We start from the raw sequence: 13529 nt of genomic DNA on the forward strand, positions 1-13529 counted from the left end.
AGCTGTAACTTGTTCAGATCTTTCTGTGTCGAGGGCAGCAGGTGTTGAGCTGTAACTTGTTCAGATCTTTCTGTGTCTTCAGTAGCAGAGCTGAGAGGCTTAAGTGGGTCTGGTCTGCAGGACTGGAGGCTCTTGCTTGCTCTCTTGCTGATAACCAGGCTTCAGGTGCCAGAGCTGAGCACTAGAATTCCAGTTTCAACTGACCCTAACCAGCATCTCACCAGTGTTCTCCATAAAGGCGTCACACTATGGCCTGCTGAGGATGATATGAGATGAAAGACTAGAAGAAACCCCAAGGAACATGACTAATGGAGGTGCTGAGTATGTATATAACATAGAGGAAGAGGGAGGGCTGGTGAGATGGTTTAGTGGTAAAGGGACATGCTAACAAGCGTGACAATCTGAGTTCAAGACCCAGGAACCTACATGATAGAAGGAGGAAACCAATTCCTGAAACTTGCCCTCTTCCACACGTGTGCTGTAACTTGTATGTGCACACCTGTGTGCCTGTGACCCCCACTCCCATGCACAAAAGAAATAAATTTTTAATATTTTTTGAGACAAGATTTTTCTGTGTAGTTCTGGATGACCTAGAACACACTGTATAGACCAAGCTGGTCTTGAACTCAGAGATCTACCAGTCTCTGCCTCCCAAATGCTGGAATTAAAGGTATATATAACTATTGTCTGGCAATTTTTACTATTTTTTTTTCTTTTTTTTTGGAGCTGGGGACCGAACCCAGGGCCTTGCGCTTGCTAGGCAAGCGCTCTACCGCTGAGCTAAATCCCCAACCCCAATTTTTACTATTTTTAAAGGTGTGGCTTTAATATACATTTAGTTCTGTCTCCAAGTCCTTCTGCATAGAGGTTAAAGCGCTCCTGAGGTGGCGATGGTAGTGTGGGATCTCAGCTTTCGATTTGGGAGATGTTATTACACATCTGTATACATGGAAACCTATAATCATGACCATGAATTCTCCCATTCCAAAGTTAGAGGAAGGAAAGGTTCAAAATGTCAGGTGCCTGTCGACTTTTCTATCTCCAGTTTCAGCATTGTCCTGCAATCTTGAGTACTTTTTGGGTAACACCTTTGATGTACTTCCAAGGACCATTGTGGGGAGTGTTAATATGGGAGGGTGATGTTTTGATGAAGTAATCACTTGGAAACTGTGATTCAGCGTTAGTCATGGATTTTTCTGCTAGGTTACATTCTCCTGTCTCTGGCCTTAATTGTTGCAATTGAGTCTAAGCCATTTAATTACACAACCACTAAGGAGACTGACTGACCTTAGTGGTCTCCCAGTGCCACTGGCAGGTAGCAAAAGCATTCCTCTGTATCAATTAGTGTTGCTTCTGTTTGGAGAGTGTTAGTACACTTTCTGGGTTATGCTCAGCAACATTACAAAGACAATAACCGTGTCAGGAAAACGCTGCTTACAGTTTTAATTAATGGTGTTTAAAAAGTGGCATTGTAGACTAGGAACTGTTAAGAGTATTGGATGCTCTTTCAGAGGACCCGAGTTTCTTTCCTATATGGAATCTCACGTTACTCCATCTGTTTTTCCAGTTCCATGGAATCCCATACCCTCTGTCTGGCCCCTGTGAGCACCAGGCACACACAGGGGACACAGATATGTGTGCAATTAAAATACTCATATACATTAAATAAATAAGTAAATCTTTTAGAAAGTGGCAATGTAAAATTAGTGACAATGGAAACAAATGGGATTTCTAGACATTTATTTTAGTAGTTAATGCTTTCATTGTTTTTTTGTTTGTTTGTTTGTTTTTGTTTTTTGTTTTTTGTTTTTCTGGAGCTGGGGACCGAACCCAGGGCCCTGCGCTTTCTAGGCAAGTGCTCTACCACTGAGCTAAATCCCCAACCCCGCTTTCATTGTTTTGCGACAGGGCTTCACTATGTAGCCCAGGCTGACCTGAGCATGAGGTCCTCCTGCCCAGGTTTCCCAAGTGCTGGGTTATAAGTGTACACCACTGCTTCTCGCTCTCTGCCACACATTTCTGAGTGTTAGTGTTCCTGTCCCACACATTAGGATCAAGAGGAGAGTCATAGTTTCTGCTTTCTAGAGTTTAGTTTGTTCCTCCTGACTCAACTTTGCCTTCAACGTCCAAGGCTGTTCTCTATGTGGTGTGCCTTCCCCTCTCTCTTACTCTTTTTCTTCATAAGTATTTTCTACTAATAATTAAAAATGCTTTTTATTCACATGTATGTGTGTGTCTATATGTGGGTATCTGCATGTATGTGTGACTGGGAGAAAGCTTCTGATCCCCTGGAGCTAGTTGTGAGCTGCGGACATAGTATTCTGTAAGAACAGACAGTGCTTTTGGCTGTGGGACCATCCTTCTAGCCCTACTAATAGTTTTTTAAAGTTCCCTTTCTCTTACTTGGCACTTGCTGACTCACTTTTTTCGGACTGTACTACTTTTACCTGGTTAACACATTCAGTCCAGTGCTTATTTGTAGACCTTCACTGTGGCCTGAGTGCTTTGGTGTATTGTTTTACCTGCTCAGGTAAATCCCTCAAGGGCAGACGGTGATACTTGTCCCTACTGCTCAGTCCAAGGAAGTGGGCAATTAGAAGGGTTTTCATTCTGTTTGTCCTGCTGAAATCCATGGTAACTAGCCACTGGGCCTTAGATGCAGTGATGAGATGCTATCTGTCCCAAAAAAGAATTCCTTCTGGGGACTGGAGATGTAGTTTAGCATAAACCTTGTGCTTAGTTGTGCAAGGCCCTAGGTTCAGTTTCCCATCACCCAAAATAACACTTTCCTTTTAACTTTTTCGCCTGTGTCTGTTGGTTTATTCTGAGGAGGAAGGGAGACGACCCTGCTGATACACATGTACATCTGCATTTATGTTACTGTCTAGCAATGGGTTGGATTCGACATGATTAATGCCTACTTTCTGATCTCATCCCCTTGTGACTAAGAGAACAATTAAACTTGAGTGATGGCACATGCCTTTAGTGCCTCCATCTGGGAGGCAGAGGACTGGGGTCTCTGAGTTCAAGGCCAGCCTGAGCTAAACAGTGAGACCCCGTCTCAAAAACAAGCAAGCAAAGAACCAACCCCTAAAACCCAACCAACCAAACAACCCAGAAGAAAAACTGCTGTTGAACTCTTAGCAATTTGCTCCCATTTCTTTTGGTTTGTGTACGCACTACTATGCCTTAGTTCATGAATGCTAAAAAAGAAAGTAACTCACTTAAAAGGGGAGGCTGACAAACGCAGCAACATAAAGTGAAATGTTGAACTCTCCGGGAAACTTACAGCGGGCCAGCGTGCTTTCCGTGTGTGAAGGAAAGGTAGAAACCCCCGAGCAGCGAGTGTACACGTGGCAGCTCAGGGCTGAAGGAAGCACCCACGGCACTGGAGCACATGCTTTTTAGAATGTGCCAACAGCTCGTGGGGAATTGCAGACAGCGTTGCTGGGAATTTGAAGGGGTGTTTTCTTTACTAGGAGAAAGGCAGATGCCCTTGGCCTACACCTAGAAGTCTCACTAAGACATTGTGGAGCAGGAGGAAGGAGATCACTGCAATCCTGCGGTGATCCTAAACTGTGGTTCAGAACAAACCAGTTCCTAAAAAATTATGTGATAGACAATGTGGGAGATTTACTATTGACTGGCAGCTCCTTTTCTTTCTAGGTGGGACAGTTCTGTTAACACTCTTACCTTTAGAAGTGTATACTGAGGGGTTGGGGATTTAGCTCAGCGGTAGAGCGCTTGCCTAGCAAGTGCAAGGCCCTGGGTTCGGTCCCCAGCTCCGGAAAAAAAAAAAAAAAAAAGATGAAAAAAAAAAAGTGTATACTGAATGGCATGGGTGACAGGATGTCTGGAATCTGCTGGGGGGATGAAGGACTGAAATTGGGCTAAGTCGGCTGCTGGCCATGGGAGGCTCATGGGATTTAATTTTATTACTCCCCATATATATGGTTAAAAAGTTCCATAAACACCAGAAAGTCCATGAAGACAAAATAGCCAAACACTTGTTCCATCTCCTCCTCCCCACCTCCTCCTTTTCTTCCTCTTCCTCTCCCTCTTCCTCCTCCTCCTCCTCTTCCTCCTCTTCCTCTTCCTCCTCTTCCTCTTGCTCCTCCTCCCCCTCCCCTCCATCTTCCTGTCCCTAGATGGGATGTTACTGAATTTTACCCCTAGAATTGGCCCCTTTGCCCTCTTGGAATTGTGGAACTGGTAAGAAGATGGCACACTGGTTGAGCCATGAAGGAGACCAGCCAATAGGAGAAGCGGGAGATAAGCTCTAATTCAAACTTTTCAGCCTTTATTCTGTAAGTGGAGCAGTAGATTAGTAATAAAGAGAGGAATGCTCTTTTTTTCTTTCTTTCTGATTTTTCCAGGAGTTTGGACACCCCCCCCCCCCCCAAAATAATGTTTTCTAGGCGTCCGTGTGGTAGCTGTCACTTGTCAGGACTCCAGAGTGTGTGCTGTGTGCATGCAGACAGCATTACATCAGAGGCAAGGGTTATCTGGGAGCCATTTTGGCAGCGATCTTACATCCTACCAGTTTGGGCCAGCCTGCACCAAGAGGGACTTGCAGCCTGTGACCATCCTGTTCTCACAGACAAGCAAGATGAAGACTAGGATAGACCTTCGTCCAGGTCATGGGTAACAATTCAGGAGTCACTGCATAACTGAATGCAGGAATCATGAGACTTGAGGTACAAGGTTTCTGAATACAGTTACTTAATATTCAGAATTAAAACCATGAGGAACCAGCAGTTCCTGCTAGCACTCAGCCTGTTTAATCTCTGGACTTGACTGTAGCCCTCATTAAGTAAGAAAACAATGTGGACCAAGGAACACCTCAGAAACACCTAAGCTCGGATTTGGGATGATTATACACACAGTCCACTGCTCTCAGAGAAGTGTAATAGTTTGACTATAGAAAGTAAAGGTCATCTTTTCCTGATGTGTATCAAATTGTGTGTCTTTGCACTGTACTGTGTTACAGTGTTTGCTTTTAAAAATAGTGGGGCGTATTTGTTGTTTTGTTTTTCTAGACAAGATTTCTCTGTGTGGTCCTGGCTGTCTTGGAACTAACTCTGTAGACCAGGTAGGCCTTGAACTCACAGAGGTCTGCCTGCCTCTGCCTGCACCTCGCAAATGATAGAATTAAAAGCATAACAACATCTACCTAAAAATAGCTTTTTGACTTGCTAGTCTGCATTTCATTTAAAAAATAAAAAACAAACAAAATACTGGGCATGGTGATGCAGGGTGGAGTTGTGCACTCGACTAATCTCAGTATTGGACACAGAGGCAGGCAGATCTCTGAGTTCGAGGCCAGCCTGGTCTACAGAGCAAGTTCCGGGAAAGCCAGAGCTACACAGAGAAACCCTGCCTTGACACCAAAAAAGCCAAGACTGAAGGTGCGAGGGAGGTGAACAGGTGTTTAGTGCTCTGGTCCCCAGCATCTGGTTTGCAACAAGAACCTTTACAAGCCGGGCCACCTGGCTGGCGCAGAGAGAACACTGGGTTTAGAATTAAGTGGTTTTACTGGGCTTGTAGGTGATTTTAGAGACCATTCTTAAAAATAAAAATATGAGAATTGGACTTTGGAGAGTATGGGCACAGGCAGATTTGGAAGGCCACTTGGTGACCTGAGTTCAAGTCTGAGGACCCACACGGCATTGGGAAAAAACAAACTACCCCAAGTTCTGACCACCACACTAAGTAAATGTAATTTTAAGAAGGGGTGGGGAATTTAGATGGGGGAGCGGTACAGGCTGTTGTCCTGTAGATGGGATGGGGTCAGAGTGACTGAGGCATTCTGACTGCATCTTGCAGCTCTAGGGAGCCATTTTTGACTAAGATGTGCTAATACTTGGTTTTGGTGTCATTGTATATTCTTGGTGGTGTGCCTTGGTAAAGATGACGGAACTGGCTGTGTAGTCTTTTCTTTTAAACAGACACCAGAGCGTCTGAAGGATTTCTCTGTTTTTAAACAGGAGGTGGGACTGAGGCACATGGAGGTTAATGAGCTTAATGACGTGTGATGATGTCAAAGGCAGGTAGATCTCAGCTCCCATAGACCTGGGCACTGAGACTCAACTCTCTTTATCTTCCATAGTGCTGACCTCAAGTATCTCTTGCTTTATTCTTTATTCTACGTGTGTGTGTGTGTGTGTGTGTGTGTGTGTGTGTGTGTGTGTGTGTGTGTATTCTGTTTGGCCTCTCAAGGGCTGGAATTACAGATATGTTCCACCATGCTTGGCTATTTTAATATTCTTAATCTTATTGGTATAATTTGCATACCATAAAATTAAACCATTTTTAGTATATTAGTTGATATTTTAGTCAGGCAGTGGTGGCACACAGCAGCAGATCTCTTGAGTTTGAGGCCAGCCTGGTATACATAGTGAATTCCAGGACAGTCAGGCCTACACAAAGAAAACTTTGTCTTGGTAAAACCAAAATGAGAAAAAATATTTTATAACATATAAGCCCATTTAATGAGCACATCTCAAGATATAGAACAATTATTACCAAAAGTTTCTTAATGTTGTCTGCATTTAGTCCCACTGTGCTCCACTGCCAGATAAATAGTCATTGATGTTTGCCTCTGTCTTGTGATTCATCCATTGTTCTCATGTGTATAGAAGTTCTACCTTTTTCTGCTGAGTAATCCTAGGGTGCAACCGGCTCTACTCACCTCCTCACCTGGGTCCTTTCTAGGCTGTAGCTGATGCAAATAAAGTTTCCCAGGAGTGGAGTGGATGGGTAGGTCATGGGGTTGTTGGAGTGGAGTGGATGGGTAGGCCATGGGATTGGTAGGCTTATGCTTACATTTATGTTTAAAGAACTGACATTCTCACGACAGGCTCAGGTACACAAAAATCCATACCCATCACTTGATGCTGGTGGTGATGATGTTTAAATTAAAAAAAAATTTCATTTATGTGTGTGTCCACATCTGCGCATGTGCCATAGTAAGTATGTGTATGTTAGAGGACAACTTGTCAAGAGTCAGTTCGGTTTTTCCTAGACACAAGGGGCTTAGGGGCAGGGGCTCAAACTCAGGTTGTCAGTCATGGCAGCAAAAGCCTTTCTGCTGAGCCCGCTGGCTGATCCGCTTCTAAATTTTAGTGGTGGTTGTACATGCTATTTCCCAGTGTTAGTTTGCACTTTCCTATGGACTAGTGATATGAATATCTTTTTATGTACTTATTTGCCAACTGAATATCAACATTGGTAGGTGTCCATACAATTTTTTTCTGACCTATTTAAAGAAAGAAACTTTTGATTATTTTTTGTGGTGCTAGAAATTGAGCCTAGGGCTTTGAACCTGTTAAGCATAGACTCTGGCATTCAGACATACCTTCCGACTTGATCCATTTTATTCTTTTTTTTTTTTTTTTTCCGGAGCTGAGGACCGAACCCAGGGCCTTGCGCTTGCTAGACAAGCGCTCTACCACTGAACTAAATCCCCAACCCCGACTTGATCCATTTTAAAGGAATGAACTTGCCAAGTTTTGCAGATTCTTTTATTATGGTTTAAGTCCTTTATCACAAAGTGTTTCACAAATATGTGTATTATATTTTTGTCCTCGCAAAGGTGTCTTTTTATGAGTAAATATTTTTCTAAAATTTATACATAATATAAATTTATTTTTATTTATGTGTATGTATGGGCAAATACCATGAGTCCAAGTACTCAACGACCCTGAAATCTCCCCAGCAGCTAGAGTACCTAGCGGTTGTGAACCACCTGACATGGGTGCTGGGAACTGAACTCACTTTTCTCTGAAAATGCAGCATGCGCTCCTAACCACCGAGCCCTCTCTCCCACTGTGTGAGCAAGAGTTTTTATTCTGAATTCCAGTTTCTCTGTTTTCTCTTTTAAAATGTTTTAATTTCTCTGTCTGTCTCTCTGTCTCTGTCTCTGTCTCTCTCTCTCTCTCTCTCTCTCTGTGTGTGTGTGTGTGTGTGTGTGTGTGAGACTGCTTGTCTATATATGCACATGTGTGTGCATGTGTGTGCAGGTTTCTGTGGAGGCCAAAAGGGGAGTTGGGTCCTCTGGAAGCTGGAGTTACTGGTGGTCAGGAACTGGCAGTTGTGGTTGCTGGGAGCAGAATTCACATCTTTAAAAGAAACAAATGTTTTGACCACTGAGCCATCTCTTCAGCCCTTTCATTTTTTTCTCTTATGAATTATTGGTAATCATATCTAAGAAACTATCTTCCATCTACTGATACTTTCTCCTCATCACTCTGAATTCTTCTAAAATACTCTGTGCTTTTAAAAAAAAATTACATCATTATTAGTATGTATGTGGGTTTGTAAGTCAGGCCAGTTTGCAGGTATCGATTCTCTTCCTCTGTTATATGGATCTCAGGGATCAAACCTAAGTCATAAGGCCTGGTAGCAAGGCCTTATCCAGTAAACCACCCTAAGATCCTCACTATATAGAGCAGGCTGGCCTTGAACTCACAGTGATCTCCTGTCCTCTGCTTCTACAGTGCTGGGATTAAAGGTATATATCCCCACACCCAACACCAAATGAGACATCTGAAGCTAGTTCATGTGGGCTGAGGATTGTGGCTAGTGCTTGCCTAGCTTGTGCTAGCTAGTGCTTGCTAGCCTGTGCTAGCTAGTGCTTGCTAACCTGTGCAAGACCCCAGTTTCATTTTCAGTATCACAGGCAAAGAAAAAAGCAAAGCAAGCAAGCAAACCCTTCATCAGTTTGTAATGGGAGTGCTAAGGCACACACGGGCAGTAAATAAATACAGACAGTTTTGGTTTTTCGTTTCTTGAGATGGGGATCCCTTGTCCCAGTTGTGCCGGAACTCTCTATGTGGCCCTGCCTGCCTCTTCCTCTAGTGCTGGGACTGAAGACGTGTACCACCTACATGTGCTTAAGAAAACCTCTGAATGCCTGCACAAGTCTTCTGATGATTTTATTATTTATTTATTTATTTTTAACACACTTCTTTCTTGGCAAACCAGGCAAAGGAGGTTGTGTACCTTTTGGAAAAGGTGAACGTTGGCACTGAGAGCCATCTGGCAGCCAGTTCTAGCTTGCTCAGGTGAGAATGTTACTCTGTAGCTCTGAGCAGGGTGCTCTGAGGTAGTAAAAATGGCTGCTGCATGTGTAGTGTGAGGCAAGAAATCTTTTATTTGGGGGGACTCCAGCCTCATTCGTTTTGGCCTCACGGTGGTTAAGGGTCTTTTGAGCATGGGTACTGATTGTTAGCCTGACCTCTGAGCTCACTGTAGGAGAGGGACGGGTACTTCCACAGCTGGCGGTTTCGTGACCTCACAGTGCACTGACGTTCTGGGGACAGTGATGGGCAGGTGGGTGTGAAGTACACGTGTGTGAACGGTAAGGACCTCAGTCCTGCGATTCACTAGAACAGCTGAGAGTTTCCAAGTGCACCCTATAGGGAAACTTGTCATTGTATATTCTGAGTCATCCACAAGAGCCTAACCTCATGAAAGGAGCAAAAAGCCCAATTAGAGTCACACTATGTGATTTTACTGTTAATCTTGCCTTCCATGTTTTTAGGGACTTAAGTAGTTTCCACGTTTTTCCATGATGGTTTAGGGAATTAAGTTGGTATCTGAGTTGTATATACAAGACTTTCCATCTGCTTAAATGAACCTTTTTTTTTTCTGGACAAATCTTTCTTCTTGCAGGTAGGTGTGTGTGTGTGTGTGTGTGTGTGTGTGTGTGTGTGTGTGTGTGTGTGTGTGTCAGAGAGAGAGACACACACACAGAGGAAGACTCTTTCTTTAGCCCAGGCTGTCCTGACACTGTAGCTCAGGCTGCCCCAAGCTCACAGCAGACATGATGAGTGTACAGAGTTGCCTGTGCCTAGTGATTTGGAATTAGTCAGAGTGACAAACGGCTCAAACATTTTTTTCCCGGGTTAGTGACTGAGAAATGATTCAGAATTGAAACTGAAATGAATTTAAGTTGCTGTATTTCCTTCAGTGACTTTTAAACAGTTGCTGTCTGTTACTATCAGGCGTAGTTTGGACATATGGGCTTCATTTTGGGCCAATATTTTGTGTTATGTTGTTAAATATCGTGACAGGTTTAGTCAGTTTACTCTTGAATTGAGACTGGCCATTGGAATCTGGATCTGGTGGCCCATTTGGAAAGGACAGAGTTGATGTGTTTTTATTTTAAGAATCTTAGGAAAATTTTGATAACACGAGAATGTATTTTCTAAATGTCATAATATTTGGGGTCAAGTAAATGCCTGGGGAATTCATGAAACACATGTTTTCTACTGAGGATATCATTCTGATGAAATATTAGCCTTTTTGTTTCATTGAAAATGTATATCTGTTATATCCACGTATGCAAATACTTAGCACTAATTTTAAAATAAAAGGAAAGTAAGACAATGTGGAAAGTGTTGTTTGTATCCGTTCATTGACAAAGGAAAGACATGTAGGTCTTAACTGCAGCCCGCTTCAACCTCCACAGATAACCACTATTAGCAGTTTGGTTTGTGTTTTTCCATACTTTTTTTGGTATACACAAAGTATAAAGTATTGACAGGTAGATTTCGGAGGATCGATCTATCTATCTCTCTATATCTATCTATCTATCTATCTATCTATCTATCTATCTATCTATCTATCTATCTATCTTTATTTACAGTTTTTTGAGACAGGGTTTCTCTATGTAGCCCTAGCTATCCTGGGCTGTGTAGACCAGGTTGGCTTCAAACTCATAAATTTCCCTGCCTCTGCTGAAATTAAAGGCTTATACCACCATTGGCCCGCATTTGGGGTTTTATTTTATTCTGGTGCAGCTTGGTTCTGCCATCCCCAATTTTCTGATTGCTTAAAAAAGTCCTTAAGTTTTTGTGTGTGGATATTTTGCCTGCATGTGTGGTTGTGCACTACTGTGTATGCCTGGGGCCCATGGAGGTCAGAGGAGGTCAGAGGAGCCCCCGCAGCTGGGGTTAGGATGTTTCTGAGCTGTCAAGTGAGTGCTGGGAGTCAAAACCTAGTTCTTGGCAAGACCAACAAGTACTTTAAACCACGGAACCATCTTCCAGCTTTCTGCTAGCTTGTTAAAGCTGTCTCCCTTCCTTTGTCCCTCACATGACAGATCTGCTGTACTGATCAGATTGGCCATAAACTTGTGATCCCCCTGCCTCAGCCATACAAGTAGAGAAATTGCAGGTACTAAACCTTGTCTGCCTATCTGTCTATCCATCTAGCTGTCTGTCTGTCTATCCATCTAGCTGTCTGTCTGTCTATCCATCTAGCTGTCTGTCTGTCTGTCTATCTATCTATTTATCCATCCATCTACCTACCTACCTACCTACCTGTCAATCATCTAAAGAGGTAAGAGTTTTGCTGTGCTGCCTGTGTAACCCTTGGACTCAGCAGCCTGCATGCCTCTGCCTGCCCCATAAGTAGCTGGATCTACAGGCACAGACCGCCACACACTGCCTAGTGTTTAAGTTTGGAATTCCTGTGAAATGGTTGTCCATTGGGGAAGATAAGAGTCAGACTTACAAAGGATTGGTTAACAGTTGTCCTAATAACTTGTTTATTGTTTATCCACCCACTGGAAGTGGGCTTGCAGTATATGACATATGTGACTTATTTTTGTGTTTGTCCTTCACTGTTTTTTGTTTTTTGTTTTAAAGACAGTTTCTCTATGTAGTCCTTACTGTCCTACAGCTCTTTGTAGACCAGACTGCTTCTGCATCTCCAGCGCTGCCATTAAAGGCATTTTAATTTCCACTACCTTACAGTGTATAGCCAACTCATGACCATTATAGGTGACAGTGTCTTCTGAGCAGACTGTGATCGTCAGCAGATGGTGACTTGGATCTCTGCAGTAGCTATGATGTTTACGTTGAACAAAAGCTTCCCTAAAAATACCATTCAGTTAAGCACTTCTAAACTTTAATGTTCATGGAAATCACCCGGACTGCTACTGAAGTCCAGGTGCATAGGCGTGTTTCCAGCAATGACTGGTGCGCTCACAGGCCTTTGAGTCACAGAGAATGACATCCCCTGAACACTTAATTAATTTGTTCCAGTCACCCTGTTCCCAACATTTACCTGTTAGAGCTCATTTTGATGTCCTAACAATTCCATTTTGAAAGCATGCCCCACCATGCTTAGGCCTTCCACCCATACTCTCTTTAGGCTTGTCTCAACTATCCCCCCTACTCTCTCCTACCCTCCGCTCTTTCCCGTGTGTGTGTGTGTGTGTGTGTGTGTGTGTGTGTGTGTGTGTGTGTGTGTGTGTGTTTATGTATGTGTGTATGTGTGAGACAGTAACTGAGGGGGTCAGGGGACTATGGGAGTCCCTCTGACTTTACATGGATTCAAACACACACCTTTACCAGCTAAGCTACTTCACGATCTCATTTGTAAATTAAGTTTTTTGTTCTTACTGTTGCATTTAAGATGCCTTTGTGTAGTTTTGTGAATACTAGTCTGTCTTCAAATAGGTAATCTAGAAAGCTCTTCTCCTGGCCCGGGTTTGTTGTCTGTCCTTTAGTTTTTATCATTATGCGTGGTGTTTGCTTTTTAGTTGTGGTAAATGATCCTCAGGTGTGATGGTTAGTGTTAATTGTAAACTTGACAGAATGTAGCCTCAATCACTTGGGAAATGGGCCTGTGGGCATGCCCTTGGGGGATTATCTTGTTTAATTGATCCATCTTGCTGTAGGGAGGGCTGTTTCCTCAGCAAGGGGTCCTGGGCTGTGTGGGATGGAGAGTGAGCGGAACAGTAGGAAGCATCCACTGGATGCTTCAAGCTCCTGCTGGCTCCAGTTCCCTACTAGGATGGGCTGTAGCTTGAACGTGAGCCAGAACCAACCCTTGCTCCCATTAGTTGCTCTTGTCCGGGTGTTTTCACGGGACAGGACAAGACACTAAGACCCCAGGTAAGGATGTTTCTCAGCTGGGCAAGGTGACACCATCTGGAGTATGGGGACAGTAGGTCAGGAGTTGGAGCTCCTCCTGGACAGTATATAGTGAGACCAGAGAGAGGAGAGTGGGAAGGGCTTTCTTCAATGGACTTTGTATCAGTTTAGTTAGCACTACTGCTGTCAGGCAAGTTCTTGAACATTGTTTGTCAGAAACACCCTCCCCCACCCCACCCCACCCCCAAGTAACACAGCAGTTTGATTCTTCGCACTTTAAAACATTCCTAGGTGTCACATTTATGAATGTAATGAAGCTGGGTGTGGGGCACACACCTTTAGTCTCAGCACTTGTGAGGCAGAGGCAGGCATGTCTATCTACCTGGTCTGCATAGAGTTCCAGGGCAGCCAGAGATACACAGTGAGATCCTGTCTCAAAAAGAAAAGGTGTGTGGGTGGGATGGGGGTGGGGGTAACGAAAATGAACTTCCGTCCTTTGTAAGTATCTCTCTCCTTCGTCCTTGGCCTCATGGGTCTTTGGTGTCTGTGAACGAACGTCCTTTGCCCAATGTCCTGATCTCATTCTGATGTGATCTTTTATTTCTCCTTTAGTTTTTTGAGCCAGGGTGTCTGTACTCAATC

At 43.6% G+C, this 13529-nt stretch overlaps 1 protein-coding gene and 1 long non-coding RNA gene across 3 annotated transcripts in view; both read left to right on the forward strand.

Annotated features, from left to right (window-relative positions):
• Sik3 (SIK family kinase 3) overlaps window positions 1-13529 on the forward strand; it is a 210170-nt gene that overhangs the window by 24439 nt on the left and 172202 nt on the right. The gene's annotated exons all lie outside the window — the stretch shown is intronic.
• The window catches only part of LOC120094333 (uncharacterized), a 108244-nt gene that overhangs the window by 24114 nt on the left and 70601 nt on the right, over window positions 1-13529 (forward strand). The window contains exon 2 of the long non-coding RNA XR_005488642.2: window positions 42-13529. This exon is cut by the window's right edge and continues 70601 nt beyond it. This is a non-coding gene — a long non-coding RNA (uncharacterized LOC120094333). The remainder of the gene's footprint in view (window positions 1-41) is intronic.

Source organism: Rattus norvegicus, chromosome 8 (assembly GCF_036323735.1).
Source record: "Rattus norvegicus strain BN/NHsdMcwi chromosome 8, GRCr8, whole genome shotgun sequence".
Classification (NCBI taxonomy): Eukaryota; Metazoa; Chordata; class Mammalia; order Rodentia; family Muridae; genus Rattus; species Rattus norvegicus.